Raw genomic sequence first — 18,185 nt, 5'->3', positions numbered from 1 at the left:
GTGAAATAATAAAATATTTTCGATTGCCATGATAATTCAAATATAATATAGCTCCTGAAATAAATAATATTTTGAGTTTGATAAACTATAAATTCGTTCAATTATCAAGACTTATACTATGATGATAAACATGTATAGATTTAAAGATCATATTGGGTCAGGTTGACTTTTGAGATGACTTTTGTTAACTTTTGCATGTCGGCCTCGAGCATTAGGATTGTGATACACTATGACCCGACCTAGCTTGTTAGACATGTATTGACCAACATATGTTCTCTAGGCTGAGATCTACGATTATTTTGCATTCCGAGTTTTAGTTACATTTCGATGAATGACCTTATGTGCTGCTAAGGTGAGTTTCATTTGCTCCCTTTTTAAATGCTTTTGCAATCTATATTTTCGGGCTGAGAATACATGCACTTTATTTTAAATGCAATGGATACAAGTACATACTTAATTCTACACTGAGTTTGAACCGAAAATCCCTTAGCTTTGGTAACTAGTAACTGTCGGTTATAAGAACTGGTGGGCGCGAGTAGTTGTATATGGATCCATAGGGCTTGATATCCCCATCTGTTCCAGGTATAGAAACCCTAGCCTGAACTATAAAACAGACGTATGCTATTTGAGTTTAGTACACGTTGGTTTGCGTGTATTGTACATGTTGGTTGCATGTATGTTAAAACAGGGGTACTTATTATATAGACGTTAAAGTTTAGTTACCAGGGTGCTCAATCTTGTAGAATATTTTGATAAACGTTTCTGGATGAAACAACCGAAATCTTGTGATCTACCTTTATATACAGATTATGCGCAACATTAAAACTATGAACTCACCAAACTTTGTGTTGACACTTTTAAGCGTGTTTATTCTCAGGTTCCTAGAAGTCTTCCGATGTTTGCTTATACGTTATACAAGCTATGTGCATGGAGTCATACATGCTTTATTCGAGAAAACTTTGCATTCACAAAATCATCACCATGTATCTTATTTGACTGTATTGTCAATGGATGTATTAAAACTATTATATACGGTGATTGTCTATATGTAGAAATCATCATATGTCAAAAACCTTGGATTTATTTATTCATTTATGGTGTGCCTTTTTAAAAGAATGCAATGTTTACAAAACGTATCATATAGAGGTCAAAACCTCACTATGAAATCAATGAATGATGTATTCATCCAAACGGATTTGGAAGGATCATCACAGTTGGCATCAGAGCTTGAGGTCATAGGGAACTAGAATTTTCATTAGTGTGTTTAACTGATAATTGTTAGGATGCATTAATGAGTCTAGACTATGACCGTATCTGTTTTTACCTAGTTTTACTTATCATTTCTTGTCGGAAAATACATGCTTATCATTCTTAAGTCTAGACACATTTCCTGCATTTATTGCATACATAGTGTCCAGACGAATTCATATCTTAGCATATCTATTACTGTAAACTTTGCTTGACATCTTCCGAAAATTCCTCTGTGATTTATGGAATTTTGGTATTATATACATATGTAAATTATGTATTGAAGAGTACCAATCTAAATTCTATAATCTATTTCATATCAAAAATCATCTCTCTAATTATACAAGATGGATCCCGTATCTAGTTCAAATTCCTTAAACTCCGACAGCTATTCCGATATGGATATTGTAGTGACCCGAACTTTTCCATGTTTATATATATTAATTGAGATTGATATTTACATGATTAAATGTTTCCAACATGTTAAGCAATCAAACTTGTTAAGACTTGATTAATTGAAATATGTTTCATATAGACAATTGACCACCCAAGTTGATCGGTGATTCACGAACGTTAAAACTTGTAAAAACTATATGATGACATATATATATGGATATATATATATAGTTAACATGATACTATGATAAGAAAACATATCATAAAGTATATTAACAATGAACTACATATGTAAAAACAAGACTACTAACTTAATGATTTTTAAACGAGACATATATGTAACGATTATCGTTGTAAAGACATTTAATGTATATATATCATATTAAGAGATATTCATACATGATAATATCATGATAATATAATAATTTAAAATCTCATTTGATATTATAAACATTGGGTTAACAACATTTAACAAGATCGTTAACCTAAAGGTTTCAAAACAACACTTACATGTAACGACTAACGATGACTTAACGACTCAGTTAAAATGTATATACATGTAGTGTTTTAATATGTATTTATACACTTTTTAAAGACTTCAATACACTTATCAAAATACTTCTACTTAACAAAAATGCTTACAATTACATCCTCGTTCAGTTTCATCAACAATTCTACTCGTATGCACCCGTATTCGTACTCGTACAATACACAGCTTTTAGATGTATATACTATTGGTATATACACTCCAATGATCAGCTCTTAGCAGCCCATGTGAGTCACCTAACACATGTGGGAACCATCATTTGGCAACTAGCATGAAATATCTCATAAAATTACAAAAATATGAGTAATCATTCATGACTTATTTACATGAAAACAAAATTACATATCCTTTATATCTAATCCATACACCAACGACCAAAAACACCTACAAACACCTACAAACACTTTAATTCTTCAATTTTCTTCATCTAATTGATCTCTCTCAAGTTCTATCTTCAAGTTCTAAGTGTTCTTCATATATTCTACAAGTTCTAGTTACATAAAATCAAGAATACTTTCAAGTTTGCTAGCTCACTTCCAATCTTGTAAGGTGATCATCCAACCTCAAGAAATCTTTGTTTCTTACAGTAGGTTATCATTCTAATACAAGGTAATAATCATATTCAAACTTTGGTTCAATTTCTATAACTATAACAATCTTATTTCAAGTGATGATCTTACTTGAACTTGTTTTCGTGTCATGATTCTGCTTCAAGAACTTCGAGCCATCCAAGGATCCATTGAAGCTAGATCCATTTTTCTCTTTTCTAGTAGGTTTATCCAAGGAAATTAAGGTAGTAATGATGTTCATAACATCATTCGATTCATACATATAAAGCTATCTTATTCGAAGGTTTAAACTTGTAATCACTAGAACATAGTTTAGTTAATTCTAAACTTGTTCGCAAACAAAAGTTAATCCTTCTAACTTGACTTTTAAAATCAACTAAACACATGTTCTATATCTATATGATATGCTAACTTAATGATTTAAAACCTGGAGACACGAAAAACACCGTAAAACCGGATTTACGCCGTCGTAGTAACACCGCGGGCTGTTTTGGGTTAGTTAATTAAAAACTATGATAAACTTTGATTTAAAAGTTGTTATTCTGAGAAAATGATTTTTATTATGAACATGAAACTATATCCAAAAATTATGGTTAAACTCAAAGTGGAAGTATGTTTTCTAAAATGGTCATCTAGACGTCGTTCTTTCGACTGAAATGACTACCTTTACAAAAACGACTTGTAACTTATTTTTCTGACTATAAACCTATACTTTTTCTGTTTAGATTCATAAAATAGAGTTCAATATGAAACCATAGCAATTTTATTCACTCAAAACGGATTTAAAATGAAGAAGTTATGGGTAAAACAAGATTGGATAATTTTTCTCATTTTAGCTACGTGAAAATTGGTAACAAATCTATTCCAACCATAACTTAATCAACTTGTATTGTATATTATGTAATCTTGAGATACCATAGACACGTATACAATGTTTCGACCTATCATGTCGACACATCTATATATATTTCGGAACAACCATAGACACTCTATATGTGAATGTTGGAGTTAGCTATACAGGGTTGAGGTTGATTCCAAAATATATATAGTTTGAGTTGTGATCAATACTGAGATACGTATACACTGGGTCGTGGATTGATTCAAGATAATATTTATCGATTTATTTCTGTACATCTAACTGTGGACAACTAGTTGTAGGTTACTAACGAGGACAGCTGACTTAATAAACTTAAAACATCAAAATATATTAAAAGTGTGTAAATATATTTTGAACATAATTTGATATATATGTATATATTGTTATAGGTTCGTGAATCAACCAGTGGCCAAGTCTTACTTCCCGACGAAGTAAAAATCTGTGAAGGTGATTTATAGTCCCACTTTTAAAATCTAATATTTTTGGGATGAGAATACATGCAGGTTTTATAAATGATTTACAAAATAGACACAAGTACGTGAAACTACATTCTATGGTTGAATTATCGAAATCGAATATGCCCCTTTTTATTAAGTCTGGTAATCTAAGAATTAGGGAACAGACACCCTAATTGACGCAAATCCTAAAGATAGATCTATTGGGCCTAACAAACCCCATCCAAAGTACCGGATGCTTTAGTACTTCGAAATTTATATCATATCCGAAGGGTGTCCCGGAATGATGGGGATATTCTTATATATGCATCTTGTTAATGTCGGTTACCAGGTGTTCACCATATGAATGATTTTTATCTCTATGTATGGGATGTGTATTGAAATATGAAATCTTGTGGTCTATTATTATGATTTGATATATATAGGTTAAACCTATAACTCACCAACATTTTTGTTGACGTTTTAAGCATGTTTATTCTCAGGTGATTATTAAGAGCTTCCGCTGTCGCATACTTAAATAAGGACGAGATTTGGAGTCCATGCTTGTATGATATTGTGTAAAAACTGCATTCAAGAAACTTATTTTGTTGTAACATATTTGTATTGTAAACCATTATGTAATGGTCCTGTGTAAACAGGATATTTTAGATTATCATTATTTGATAATCTACGTAAAGCTTTTTAAACCTTTATTGATGAAATAAAGGTTATGGTTTGTTTTAAAATGAATGCAGTCTTTGAAAAACGTCTCATATAGAGGTCAAAACCTCGCAACGAAATCAATTAATATGGAACGTTTTTAATCAATAAGAACGGGACATTTCAGATATTCACCTGAACTCCGAAGACAGTGTAACCGAAATGGATCAACCAATCAGCCATCACCTATTCTAGATGAATTGGGGATGGGTTCGTAGGCTACTTAGTCATTGGAGACAAGAATAAGGTGATCCCTTTTCCATCCACCACATTCCCCTCTTGGCGAAGAACCTGAAGCACTTACCGGCAAACCTGTTCGTAATACCATTTTCTCTCTCATTTCCAGAGTATCTCGTCATGATTGTATACTATCTCAAATTCTGGATCTTATTCATTCGCTCGTCCAAACCGCCAATCATCCTGGTGTAGTAGAAGAAGTCAACGAGCTTCGCTCTCGGGTAGTGGTTTTGGAGAATATGGTGCAAAGATTACAAGCACCAGCAGCATCACCGACATCAACAGTACCACCATCATCAACACCAACAGTATTATTACCACCACCAACAATAACATCCGCATCCCACACCTCAACATCATAATCTGTACCTCGAACATCAACGTCATACGCACCATATATACCAAGGAATACCAACAACAACAAACGATAAAGTATTGATTCATAACTTCATCGAAGAAATATTCTGCAGAGAATATGCAGTTTCTAAAAGTTTTAGAGATTACTTATTCTAGTTCTAATTAAAAATAGATGAGATTAATATTATGTTAACTCATTAAATCCATGATTACATCTAAAGAAAATATATATGTAGGTATATTTTCATAAAGATTGTAACTAAAAATCCTTTTGTACAAACTATTAATGATGAGAATATTTTAACGGGTAGGTAATACCCGAGAGATATATAAATTCACAATTAATATGTTACATTCTTCGATTCTGATTCAGCAATCATCAACCATACTCACTACTTTCACAACGATATACATTATTTCATAGAAATCAAAACAACGTTCTCATTCAAACTCAATTTCATATTCTGATTTTGACAGATCAGAATCCAAGTCAAGACTCAACAAGAGACATCACTCTTAAATCTTTACATCTTTCAAAGCTATACTTTGACTTCAAAACTATAAAAGAACATCACTTCTACCCAGAAAAATATTCGTATCATTCAAAATTCTAGAACATCATATGTATATTAACAATTACAATCTATGTTCAAACCCTTCGAAATTCCTAAAGACACTTCAAATAATGAACAATCGAGATGATGATCCAACCTCATATTACCCATAGTCTTGCACCTGAAAAACTCTTGAAACCAAAGTCATAATTTAACATGTATCCGTTCCAGATCCTTTGGCATTTATTAGCAAAAATAACTTTTCAATCCTTTTTAAGGTACACAGTTTTGTCACAGCTCTAACAAATCAACTTCAATTGTTCATTCGAATAAGCCTTATTATAACGATTACCCCTTCATCATTGTTACTGGGGAACCCTTTATATCTCACCACATTAGTAGTAAACTTACCAACAATTTCATTGATCTTTAAGCCTCTCCGAAAAATCACTATACTTATTCATTGAAACCCTATCATGTACTCATCTGCATCTTGTAATGGTAGTTACTGATATTGCTCTAAACATACATATTATTCAACGCAATATCACTTATATTTCATAGGTTTTTATCATCTACAAAGACATTCAATGCGCATTTCACGAGAAAAACGACAAAAGAGTGAAGTTAGAAGAAACGACGATAAAACGATAGTTGTAACCAAATTTATATCAAGAAACGTTTATCCGAATTAAAGTACAAGATAAAAGAAGAAAAGAGTTCAAATAAGAAGTGCCAAATCAGTACACGTCAATACGGGATCAACAAAGAACAACTGAAAAAGAAAAATGAAGAAAATTGCTGATTACTCTTACACGAATCGTGTATATCTACACGAAACGTGTAGTATATTTATTCTCACACGAATCGTGTAGTGATACACGAATCGTGTAATGTTAGGCCGAATTTAATCATTCATCAGATAAGGGGCGGCTGCTTTTGGAGTTAAAAATTACTTCTTTTTCTCTAGTGCTACAGCCATCAAGACAGTTGAATTCACCTACTACTACTTGGATCAGTTTAAATACGGAGTACTATCAAGAGTTGAACACACACATATTTTCATACAATTATTATACGCAAATTATTATTCTGTAATTTTTATTACTCTATTAGTTCAAGGTTAAAAATAGTTGTAATATTAAGGGTGTATTGTTCGTGATAAAGGGTGTTATTGTACGCGTGAAAGGGGTGTTATTATTGTAATTTTTCTACCGTTTGAAGTTAATGCAAGTGAAGATATTTTAGTAAGTTTACTCTGTTAAAATTAGTGTTGTTATTATGTTTGCATATCTATATTTTTATGTCTACCTTAGTGTAATGAATAGCTAAATTTCCCTAGTGTTTGCTTAAATGTAGAGCCCCTAGTGAAATGGATTGTTACCATTAGTAAAAGTTAAAATGTAACTTTAGTATTTTTAATATTGAGCCTAGTTAAAAGAACCATTTTTATGTAATTAGGTATTTAACCCTTGCCACTTAATTTATTAAATTTAAATAACGAAAGTTGTTTTTATTTACATAAATTGAGCTTCAACATTAAAAATGATCTAGACGAATTTATGGATAAGTTATTGACACCAATTTAGAAATAAACTTCGGTGGTTTGGGTGATATCAATAAATTATATGAAGGTGAAATTATAAAAAGGGAAACCGTTATAATTTGGGTATTGGCGAAGGTCAAAACTAGGCTAGGTCTCAATTTAAATACTTAGGGAATAGTAGCTTTCTAAAAAGAATTCAATGAAAATTAGATTTTATTTAGTTAAGTTGTAACTTTATATTTATTCGAGAGAAAAATGTAAAGTTTGTTACTAGAACATTTTAAATAGGGCGTAAAACTTAAAACAATCCATGGACCTAGGGGTGACACAATTAAGTAAACACTCCCATTTATCTTATTTATATTTCTTATAAAAGTATTATTATTATTATTTACGATTTACCATTTTAAAATATTAGAAAAATACATAAAAACATTTATTTTTCGTAACAGTAATCTGTCACATACTTTTACACATACACGAATCGTGTATCATCACACGAATCGTGTAAGGTTCTGACGCGGCTACAGTACAGCTAGGGTTAAATTTAGGGTTTTAATTATTTAATTATATATATTTAGGTTATTAGTTATTTTAATTAAGTTAATTAGTTTTACTTATTATAAAATACCTTAATAAATGTTTTAATCTTAAAATTAGTATTAATTATTATAAGTTTATAAATTGTAACTAGTTTATAATTAGTTAATTAATTAATTTCCTTTTAATTTGTATTAGTTTTATTAAAAATATCATTTAGTTAATTTAAATAAGTTTATATAATAATTACTTAAAACAAAATTCTAAACATATAGTTTTATTAAAAATTACTATTTTACTAATTACCATCTAGTAATATAATTGTCGCGTCATAATTAGTATAATTTCAATTAGATTCCCTTTTTAAGTTAATTTTTGTAATCTTGTAATTTCATCTAGTAATTTAGTTTAAGTTATTTTCTTTTACTGTTACTATAAATGCCTAATCCAAAACCTCATTTAATTAAGTTTGACATCAAAGACTATAAAAAAACCATTAAACACTCCATCTCCCTGTGGAACGAATCGGATTTACCAACAAACTAAACTACACGGATAGGACTAGTTGCCTATATATATGTGTGAAATCAACCTGAAATCTATAAAATACCACATATACAATAAATCAATTCGTGTAACAAAACAACTCAAATCCGTTCATAAATAAAGGTCTCGATCGAACACATCAACTTTTTGGCGCCGCTGCCGGGGAGTTGGCAGTTAAATAAATAGATAATTTTTCTGATTCGTAGTAGTAGTTGGATTTGTACGTGGACCGGGTTGTTGGATCACCAATTTTATTGGTCTTTGAAGGATCCTGCCCCTCTGCTGCATCTTTTGGCTATTCGAAACGTGGGCAAAAATCAGAAGGATAATCTGTTTGTTTAAAGGTTTTTATCATTGTTTTTATGTTATTCGATCCTCTCGAGGAAATTTATTTCCAAGAAAGTTCAAAGTTTTTGAATAAATCCTTTAGTTCTTTGTACAATTTCCCAAATTGTATGATCCGTTCAATCCTAAACTCGTTAAACTTAATCCGGAACCTCAAAGAATTAATAAAGGACAAAAACAACAAAAAAAGAAATAGGAAGTACTAGTAATTTTAAAACACCGAAAAACACTAAAAAAAAAAAAAAGAGAAACAAGTAGGTAACCCTAGATAAACCTTTAGTGAAGTGATCTCATAATAGAAAATTAATGTATGAACTTACGTTCCTCCAACGCTGAATTAACTCCCTCACATTCTGAACCCGAAAGAAAATTCCACGAACGCTTAAGAACTCAAGAAGTAGAATCTCTTGCTAAAAATTTAGAGTCACTTTTCTTAGAATCCGACTCTGAACTAATAATTCAACCAATCATAGAGCCGATTATTAAAGAAGAAAAAGAAATGGCTGATACAAATCAAACGATGGAAGCATTAATGAAGGCCACAAGAAAAGGTCAAGGCCACGCAATCATCCAACCCACGATGAGTGATGGCTTTGAAATAAAAGGTCAATTTTTACACATGGTAACTAATACATGTCAATTCGGTGGAGCCCCAAATGAGGATGCTAACGAGCATCTTCGTAAGTTTGTAAGCATTTGCAAGCTTTTCAAAATCAAAGATGTCACCGATGAAGTTGCATGTTTAAAAATCTTTCCATGGTCCTTAAAAGATGATGCAAGAGATTGGCTAGACTCATTACCAGAAGGTTATATTGAAAACTGGAATGATATGATGGATAAATTTTTGTCAGAATTCTTTCCTGCTTCAAAAGCAGCAAAATTACAAAGTGACATAAATCACTTTAAACAAAAGCCTAATGAAACTCTTTATGAAGCTTGGACCCGATTCAATAAAATGCTTCGAATATGTCCTCAACACGGGTTGAATACATTCCAAAAGGTCCAAATATTCTATAAAGGAGTCAATGTGACAACTAGAAAAGATATAGATGTTGCAGCCGGAGGTTCGATCATGAAGAAAACACCTGAAGACGCTCACACAATCATTGCTGATTTAGCTTCCCATTCTCATAATTGGCATCAAGAAATAGAATTTTCTAGATCATCAAATGTTGCTAGTATTGAAAGCAATGATGAAATTGCTTCTTTAAAAGTTCAAATAGCAAATCAAGCAAGGCAAATCGAGAAAGTAACCAAGGAAATGCATGCTATCAGAGTAGGATGTGAACTGTGCCAAGGTCCCCATCTTACTAGAGATTGTGATCAAAGTACAATGGAAGAACAAGCAAATTTCTTAGGATACTTACGAAAAGGTGAAATGAACTTCAGTGATTTTCCAGCTATAGAAGCAAACAACCGAAAATATCCTCCTATAAACAGCTATCAAGTAGGAGGACCTTCAGGATCAAATAATAATAACTATCAAGGAGGAAATCCAGGTTACCAAAATAACCGGAATTTCCCAAATCAAAATCAAAGAATTCCGCCACCAGGTTATAATAACCGAAATCAACCTCAACGAAATTATCAAAATAATTTCCAACACACACAACCACTAGCATTCAATCAACCACAACCACTAGCATTCAATCAACCACAACCATTAGCAATTATGCAACCTCAACCTGAGAGGAAATCTGGTTTAGAAGATCTCTTAAGAGATTTTATGGTTAAGCACGAGCAAAATGCAGAGCTCCAAACTCAGCAAATCCGAAATCAACAAGCTACAATACAAAACTTAGAAAGAGATGTTGGAAGGATCTCACAGTTACTATCAGAGAGACCACCAGGTACTCTCCCCTCAAATACTCAAGTAAATCCCAACAACCCTCAAACAAGGAACGAGCATGTAAATGCTATAACTACTAGAAGTGGTTTAACTACTAAACCGGAGACTACAAAATCCCCGGAAGTTCCTTTATCTCCTTCTATTTTACAAATACCGGTTGATGAAAATGAGCAAGATAACAAAGATAAAGAGAAAGATGATCCACCTGAGGTCATGCCAAAGAAAAGCGAAGAACCACCAGTAAAGGTGCATAAGGAACCTATTCCTTACCCGAAAGCATTAAAGAAAGACAGACTCGCAAGGCGGTATGAGAAATTTGCGGACATGATTAAGCAAATTAGCATTAACATGCCACTCGCGGAGGTTCTTAGGGATATGCCCAATTACGGGAAGTTTTTAAAGGATCTCATATCCTCGAAGGGTAAATACCACGACGTTTCTGCCACATTCCTCCATGAGGAATGTTCGGCCATCTTAAAGAAACAAAATGTACCTCCAAAATTAGGAGACCCTGGTAGTTTTATTATACCATGTATGATGGGTGATTCGGTAGTGTACGATGCACTAGCCGACCTAGGTGCAAGTGTTAACTTAATGCCTTACTCGTTATATTTAAAACTTGACTTAGGAGACTTAAAACCAACCCGAATGGGTATTCGATTAGCAAACCAATCATTTGATACTCCAATAGGTATAGCCGAGGATATACTTGTAAAAGTTGGCTCACTCATCTTTCCCGTCGACTTTGTTATTCTAGAAATGCAAGAGGACACAAAAGTTCCTATCATTTTAGGACGTCCTTTCCTAAATACTGCAGATGCTATCATTAATGTCCAAAAGGAACAATTGAGTCTAGGTGTGGGAAACGAGAGAATAATTTGTCACATTGACAAAGCCATGAAAAGACCCACTTCTACCGATGACTCTTGTTTTCAAATTGATGTTATAGATCTTTGTGTCGAGAATGAATTGAAGGAGCTACTTGAAATTGATATCCCGGGGTTAGCCCCGGTAAGTGAGAATGAATACTTCAATATTGATAAAGATTTTGATGAGTTGATGAAGGTGGTCACGGATGACGAGACCATAATAGAAGAAATTCCCATGGAAGAGGAATCGTTTGAGGAAATCAAAAATGAAGATAGATTTCGTATAAAAAATTCCTTAGAAGAACCACCCGTACTAGAGCTTAAAGAGCTACCCAAACACTTGGAGTATGCTTATCTCGAAGGTACATCTAAATTACCAGTAATTATTGCTTCACATATTTCAGATAATGAAAAGGATAAGCTAATTTCTGTATTAAAAACCCATAGAAAGGCTATAGCCTGGAAAACAACCGACATTCCGGGAATAAACCCGTCTTATTGTACACATAAAATTCTCCTTGAGAATGACTACAAACCCGTAGTACAAAGACAACGCAGGCTAAATCCCAACATGAAAGAGGTTGTTAAAAAGGAGGTCGTCAAGCTTCTTGACGCCGGGTTAATCTACCCCATCTCCGATAGTCCATGGGTTAGTCCAGTACAAGTAGTACCCAAAAAGGGGGGGGGGGTACAACCGTTATATTAAATGAAAAGGACGAACTCGTCCCAACTAGAACAGTTACCGACTGGAGAGTCTGTATTGATTACAGACGTCTAAATGATGCCACTAGAAAGGATCATTTCCCTTTACCTTTTATTGATCAAATGCTTGAACGATTAGCGGGAAAAGAATATTATTGCTTTTTAGATGGTTTCTCCGGTTACTTCCAAATTCCAATTGATCCCAACGACCAAGAAAAGACCACATTCACTTGTCCTTTCGGTACCTTTGCCTATCGCCGCATGCCGTTTGGTTTATGCAATGCACCCGGAACCTTTCAAAGGTGCATGATGGCAATCTTTGATGATATGGTAGAGGATTGTATGGAAGTCTTCATGGATGACTTTTCCGTGTTTGGAGACTCCTTTGAATCGTGTCTTTTCAATCTAGAACGTATGCTTATCCGATGTGAGAAAGCAAACTTGGTCCTAAATTGGGAAAAATGCCACTTCATGGTGAAGGAGGGCATTGTACTTGGTCACAAAATATCTCGTGCGGGAATAGAGGTAGATAAAGCTAAAATTGAAGTTATCTCTAAGCTACCTAAACCATCAAATGTTAAAGCAATTAGAAGCTTTCTTGGTCACGCAGGATTCTATAGGCGATTTATCAAAGATTTTTCTAAAATCGCCCGCCCATTGACCAAGCTTCTTGAAAAGGATGCTCCATTTGGCTTTGACACTAATTGCGAGAATGCATTCTCGATTCTTAAGTCAAAACTCACACAAGCTCCCATTATGGTATCTCCAGATTGGAGTATGCCATTTGAGCTAATGTGCGACGCAAGCGACTATGCTTTAGGTGCTGTTTTAGGACAACGTCCCGATAATCATTTTCTTCCGATTTATTATGCAAGTAAAACTCTAACGGGAGCCCAAATTAATTATACCACCACGGAAAAAGAACTCCTAGCGGTTGTTTATGCATTTGATAAATTTCGGTCATATTTGGTGTTGTCCAAGACCATTGTTTACACGGACCATTCGGCACTTAGGTATTTATTCTCGAAACTAGATGCAAAACATCGTCTCATACGTTGGGTTCTTTTACTTCAAGAATTTGACATTGAGATACGTGACAAGAAAGGAGCTGAGAATCTAGCTGCCGATCATTTATCCCGACTTGAAAACCCCGAATTAGATAAACTTGATGACACAATCATCAAGGACACATTTCCTGACGAATCTCTAATGAGGGTTGAAAAAGAATCTGAAATCCCATGGTTTGCCCATTTTGCAAACTATCTTGCTTCAGGCATTCTACAAAAAGGACTTACTTATCAGCAAAAGAAGAAATTCTTTGTGGATTTAAAGTCTTATTTCTGGGAATACCCAGACCTATTTCGTGTTGGTGCGGATCAAATAATTCGCCGTTGTGTGTACGGACAAGAAGCTCAACAAATTCTTGAGCATTGCCATCAAGGGCCAACCGGCGGTCATTTCGGACCAAACCACACTGCAAGAAAAATCCTTGAATCGGGCTTTTATTGGCCCACGATCTTTAAAGGTGCCCATGATTTCGTTCGGACTTGTAACGCATGCCAACGAACGGGTAACATCACGAAAAAGGATGAGATGCCTCAAACCGGCATCCAAGTTTGTGAAATCTTTGACATTTGGGGAATCGATTTCATTGGACCCTTTCCAAGTTCACATAAGTGCAAGTACATACTAGTAGCCGTTGACTATGTATCCAAGTGGGCTGAAGCAAAAGCTTTGCCTACAAATGATGCTAGGGTGGTGGTAAACTTCTTGAAAAATCTCTTCTCACGCTTTGGAATCCCAAAAGCACTCATATCCGACCGAGGAACACATTTTACCAACAACCTTCTTGAAAAGGTGTTGAAGAAGTATGGCGTAACTCATCGTTTCTCTACTTCGTACCACCCGCAAACAAGTGGTCAAGTGGAGAACACGAATCGTGCCTTAAAACGCATACTTGAGAAGACGGTTAATAACAACCCTAAAATCTGGCAACGCAAGTTAGATGACGCGTTGTGGGCTTTTAGGACTGCGTATAAAACACCAATAGGTACCACACCATTTAGACTTGTATACGGTAAAGCGTGTCATCTACCTGTTGAAGTTGAACACAAGGCGTACTGGGCTATGAGAGAATGTAATACCGACCTTGTACAAGCCGGAGAAAATAGGTTATCACAACTTAACGAACTAGATGAATTAAGATTACAAGCCTACGAAAATTCTAAAACATATAAAGAAAAAACTAAAGTATGGCACGATGCACGATTAAAAAAGAAAGAATTTGAGCAAGGGGATAAAGTATTGGTATTCCAATCACGTTTCAAGTTTTCACCTGGTAAACTTAGATCCCGATGGAATGGGCCATATATAATAAAACAGGTTTTTCCATCTGGATATGCAGAGTTGTATGGTAAAGACGGCGGAACTTTCAAAGTGAACGGACACAGACTCAAGTTATACTTTGAAGAAATCAATACTACGGAAAGAGACGAAACCACCTTCTACCCTAAGGACAAATAAATTCAGGGTAACTCTAAGGTTTTAAACTCCATTCTCGATTTTTATTCTTATCTTTAAGAGTGGGGTTAGATTGGTCTTTCCCTAGCAGACCCTAAAGAACTAGTCTTCTCCCTCCATTCTACCTTTTTAATTTCTTTTGGTTTGTTTTTATTGTTTATTTTCAAGATGCGAGGTCAATATATCTACAACCACTTCATTTTAATATGCGATAAGATTTTACCAAGAGATGTGGTGTTAGATATTAAGAAAAGATGCGATGCGATGAGAAAAGGAGAAAGACAAGATTATAATGAGAAAAATTATGGAAAAGGCAAATCAAAATGCGCTAAAAGGCGTCGGGCACGTCAATTGGGTAAATGTGAAAAATGTGGAAAACCAGCTCACTCAGGAGATTGCCCAAAGAACCAAACGGACTCTAATTTCGAGTACGTAACTTTATGCCGAGAAGGGCCTTTCAAATGTTTAGAAGAAAACCTCTTAAACCCACGAGGTTACGCCTACGAGGCAATGGGAAGCGAAATTTCGCGACTCGACTACGAAGCGAGTCAACGTGGGTTCACTATCTAACTCTTTTTCTCGTCGATTGTATGTATGTGCATATTTTATTTTTATTTTTATTTTTTTTTATTTTGTGTGTATTTTGGTTTATATTTGTTTGCAGTGAGTTTTATAAAAAGGTCTACTATTTAAAATTGATTAAACTTGAATTTAACCTGTTTTCATTGAAAACGATAATGTTAAAGTGTTAAAACTGAATTATTGTTGTTCAAATTGCACGAAATTAATTGTTAAATTTTTAAGATATCATTTAAATAGTAAATCAAGAAAACAAAATAAAAAAAAAAAATCCTTTCTACTAAATTGAGGTGAAACGCCTTGAGTTTAACTTGTTTCTTTGAAAATAAAAATATTAGGTGTCACAACTGAATTTTTACTTTTCAAAAAAATTGTACAGAATATTTGTTAAATTCTAAAAGTCTGTTGTAGATTGCAAAAATATACTCTTTTATCAATAACCGTAAAAATATATAACTTATAAAACTTTGTCGTGGATAATGATAGGTTTGACAACCGAAATTAATCTCTACCTAGACGATAGGAAACAAAGTTTTAAGTTTGAAAATTAGTTGATTTAAGGGTATATAACAAAAATAGAGTGAACTTTCATTTATTTAATTTTTATTTTTCATGTACTTATTTTTATTTTATTCATTTTCGATAAAACTTTTAAAAACTTTAACTTTTAATTAATTGAATTTTATAAATTGAAGTTAACAATTTATAAACGGATTAAGATCAGGTGTAAAAACCGAATTTCCGTTACAAATATAAATTTTTAAAAGATATTTTAAATTCAATTGATTTTAAGTTATAAAAAAATAGAGTGTTTTTATTTTATTTTAAATTTGTTTTCGAAAAATATTAAAAACTTTAAATATTAATAAATTAAATTTTATAAATTTATTTTTAAGATTTATAAACGGATAAAGAACAGGTGTAAAAACCGAATTTCCGTTACAAATATAAATCTATAAAAGATATTTTAAAACTTAATTGATTATAAGTTATATAAAAAAAAAAAAAAAAAAATTACAGCTGAAATTAAGCCCTACACGATTCGTGTAAGGCCAAAAATCTGGCCATATCAGAAAGGGGCAGGGGACTGGTTTGCACACTCTATCCCTCCCCCATTTTTTTTTCTGTGACGAGAGCTCAACCCCAAAAACCCCAAAATCGCACCAAATCATTAAATTAACACTCTCAATCTCCTCTAATTCTTCAATCTTTCATCATGCCAAGAGTGGTAAGGATTTTTAACCCATTTTAATTAGTGTTCTTCAAGTTTTTCATTATTTTTCTTTATAGTTATAATCCGAATTTTGTGCATGTTTGTGTTGATTTTTTTCTTGATTATTGTTATATCTATGTTGTTAGTAATATGATAAACCCGATTAGCATAAGAAAATGATGTTTAATTGGTGTTTGCAAATTAGGGTTTATACCAAATTGGGGAAAATTGAGAAATTGAAACTAAAGTGTGTTAATTTGGTTATAATTAGTTGTTTTTGAGTATTTTGTTAGTATATAGAACTTGTGAACATGATTTTGATTGCTTGTTTGTGTGATTTTTAATTTTAGCCTAAAATTGTTAACTTTTGATACTTTCATGAATCAAGTATGCGTTTGAATGATGTTAAGGATGATTTAGAAGCTGAGATATGCGCAATGTGATTGAATTGAAGTAGATATGCTTAGAAAAATTGCGTGTTTTCACTTGTGAATTAGACTTTTTATATGAAACTTGATTTTTGATTTGTGATTTTTGGTTTGTTTTTGCTTTGTTTTGGATAATAGAACTAAATATCCCAAGTTTGTTGAATTAAATTGATTAAGGTGGTATTGAAAACAAGTTGTTTGTTGAAGTTAAAATCTTTGCTAACATTTACACATCCTATTGGGATGATTTCCTTGTTTTTAAAATGTTATGCAGGGACCAATTAGAATGAGGGCAGCTAACCAACAAGAGGAAGTTACGCCCGAAATGGAACAACAAATGTTGCAACTACACCCGATTCTACATTTCCCTATTGAAATAAGCCAAAGGGTACAAAAAGTTAAGGATTTACTTACTCTGGTAAATCGAACAATCAATCAAGTTTGCGTTGTTGATTGGACTCCCTTAGGTCACCCAGTTAATTTAGATACACAGATAAGGAATATTTTAACCCAAAGCTACACGGATGAATTTGGGGTAATTAGGTATTTTAATGACTGGGAGAGATTGTTTGGTTTGACTGCTCCTGTATATAGGGATTTGTGTTTAGAATTTTACTCTACTGTTAGGATGGATAAAAGCCCCGCAAGTGTCCAAGATACTAGTTTCCTACAATTCCGACTGGGTGGGGTTGATAGAGTAATGTCCCTAGGCGACTTAACTATGGCCTTAGGGATTTATGAGGGTGATGATATGATTGCTCCAGGTTTTTGGGAATTTATATTTACAGGAGCTAGGTATTCAGGAGATTATGATTCTGTCAGCGTCTGGCGATCTTTTTCCGGAAGAAATTCATATACAGCAGGCCGAGAATCATACCTTAAGATCCAAGATATTCGCTATCGATTAATTCATAAATTTATAGCGAACACGATTAACCAAAGGGCATTCCTTACTACAGATAGGATTAATTATGTCGACCTTTGGTATTTGGATGTTATTAGAGATAGGGAAACTAATATTAGTATACCCTATGGAGTGGCCTACTTTTTGGCCAATGTAGGTAAGGGTGCTCGAGGAGACAGTGACATATCGGGAGGTCACTATATCA

This window comes from Rutidosis leptorrhynchoides, chromosome 10 (genome assembly GCF_046630445.1).
Source record: "Rutidosis leptorrhynchoides isolate AG116_Rl617_1_P2 chromosome 10, CSIRO_AGI_Rlap_v1, whole genome shotgun sequence".
Lineage (NCBI taxonomy): Eukaryota > Viridiplantae > Streptophyta > Magnoliopsida > Asterales > Asteraceae > Rutidosis > Rutidosis leptorrhynchoides.
Note: the sequence above shows the minus strand (reverse complement) of the source record.